At 33.6% G+C, this 2,352-nt stretch overlaps 1 non-coding gene across 1 annotated transcript; it reads right to left on the reverse strand.

Moving 5' to 3' along the window:
• Positions 1-1,765: 1,765 nt before the first annotated feature.
• TRNAE-UUC lies at positions 1,766-1,838 on the reverse strand. The gene has a single exon. It is a non-coding gene; the product is annotated as a tRNA-Glu (tRNA).
• Between the last annotated feature and the right edge of the window lie 514 nt (positions 1,839-2,352).

Consider the following 2,352-nt stretch of genomic DNA (forward strand, 5'->3'; position numbering starts at 1 on the left):
AATTAAGATCTTAGTTCAGATTTCTGACTTGAAAGTTAGACTTCTGTCGGAGTCATTTGAACCTCTGTTTCCTAGTCTGTAAAATGGTTATGATACTGCCTCTCCCACAGATTGTTAATGAGATTACATATGTGAAAGTATTTAGCAGAGTGCAAATAAAGAGCATTATATATACTAAACCTTAACTACACATTATTATTATGAGATATTATGGGAAGTGAATCAACAGATGACACCAGTCAGTATCCAAATGAGTCATAACAGATTACCTTAGTCATACCTGCCTCTGTGTCTGACAATTCTCAAGGAAAGAAGCATTGGGGTCTATAATATCATCTAATCATAGTTAAATAAATATGTCCTTTATAACCAACTTCAATGCTTATGACCTTGTCCTCGATCCCATTGTATGGCTCCATTTCTTTTAGACTTAACCTGAGTTCTGAAGCACTTCAGATATTCTTGGGAGAAAAATAGGAACAGGAAAGATCAGTTTACAGCCGTTATTAGAATTTGAGTCCAGAGAATGGGCAGCTCAGATGGGCACCTCTCATTTTAGACTGGGGATGAAAAAAAAAATTAGGTTTGCCTTTTTCCTCCATTGTGATTGCTTCACTTTGTTTAGAATATTGACTTCATTTGTTTAATAAATATAATACATGACCATTGTGAAAATACATCAGCAATACAAAAAAGTCCAAAAGGGCCCGTAAAAAAATTATCTAAAATTCCACCACTCAGAAACAATGGTAATCGATATTTGGTAAACGTCATTCCAGCCATTATTCTATGTTCAAAGATAGATAAAAGGACAGACAGATGACAAAGTGAAAGAAAGATAACAGGAACATGTTATGCACATTATTTTTAATATTTAAAAGTACTAAACTCTCTTATATTTTAATTGAATGGAAGAAGAAAGAAGCCAAAGTAAAATTGGAAGACTTACTTCAGATCCATTTTCTTCACTACATGGGATATGATCTCCTTCCTAAAAGATCCCTCTAAATTAAGAAAAGAGATTATAGCACACTTTGAATTGGAGTCATCTTTAAATTACATTTTAATTTTAGACTATTAACTCCTTGATATGAAGAAGGAAGAAATTAACACCATATACTTCTCCCTCCCTACCTCTCAACATATTTCTGTTATCTTACTATTGTCCAGCTTTACAATATTTATGTTTTGTTCAGTGAAAAAAATTTCAGTTGGTCAGTCTTAGTCTTATATTTATTGATAATAACTATAATATTTACCATCTAACCATGAAGTCACCATTCCTGCATTACTTATTTTAGTTCATCTTTTTGTTGTAATTTGTTAAAATACAAAATAAATTAGGATGTTTAATTGGGGAAATAAACTGTGTTTATTTTCCCTGAAAGACTCCTAAGGTGGTACAATCTGTGAGTTTGTGCATGCTTGTCAATATTTCTAAAACCTTTATATCTGAATTTTAAGACAATATAACTTGGCTTAAATCTTTTCTTCCGATTGAAATAAAGAGGTATTTGTTTGGGGTTTGTTAGGACTGGCTTAAAATTCTTGAAGACCACCTTTTATTCCTACCTTTACCACTTGGTAGACATTAGTCTTCTGGCGTTCACTATAGTTGTGGAAAATTCTAAGATAACCCTTTTTTTCTCCTTTATATCTTAAAATTTGCACTTTCTCCTAGAAGCCAATAGAATTCTATCCTTACTCTTTTTTTTTTTTTTTTTTTTTCATTTTTGGCTGTGCCATGCGGCTTGCAGGATCTTAGTTCCCTCACCAGGGATTGAACCTGGGTCCACAGCAGTGAAAGTGCTGAGTCCTAACCACTGGACCACCAGGGAATTCCCTATCGTTACTCTTGAAATTCAGATTTTTCACAAGGTTGTACATTGGTGTTGCTCACTTATTCTATTTCATGTTCTCCTGTGATATCGTGTACATTCTGATCAGCCCTTTATTTATCTAACTAAAGTTTTCTTCGGTTATATCATTTTATATTTTTCTGTGTCATTTGTTCTGGTCTCTTCCTAAAGAGAGACAAATCTGCATTTGTCATATTTCTCTTATCTACCTGTCTATTATAAAGATACATCATCTTTTTAATCATTTTCATATCCTTGTACTTTGAAAGTGAGTAGGTATTTTTGGTTGACACAATAACTAGGGCAGGGCTGGCCATAACTGGCATTTGGGGGATGAGGGTTCAGAATCCTAAATGTCCTTCAACATACAGGAATCTAGCCCTGTGATAAATGTCCTATTCAAAATGCCAACAGGGCTGAAAGAGTTAGCCCGGCCATCATGTCTCTGATGATGTTTTCTGTCATGTTAATTCTAATTTATTTTAAGACTTTT

This window comes from Balaenoptera musculus, chromosome 2 (assembly GCF_009873245.2).
Source record: "Balaenoptera musculus isolate JJ_BM4_2016_0621 chromosome 2, mBalMus1.pri.v3, whole genome shotgun sequence".
Classification (NCBI taxonomy): Eukaryota; Metazoa; Chordata; class Mammalia; order Artiodactyla; family Balaenopteridae; genus Balaenoptera; species Balaenoptera musculus.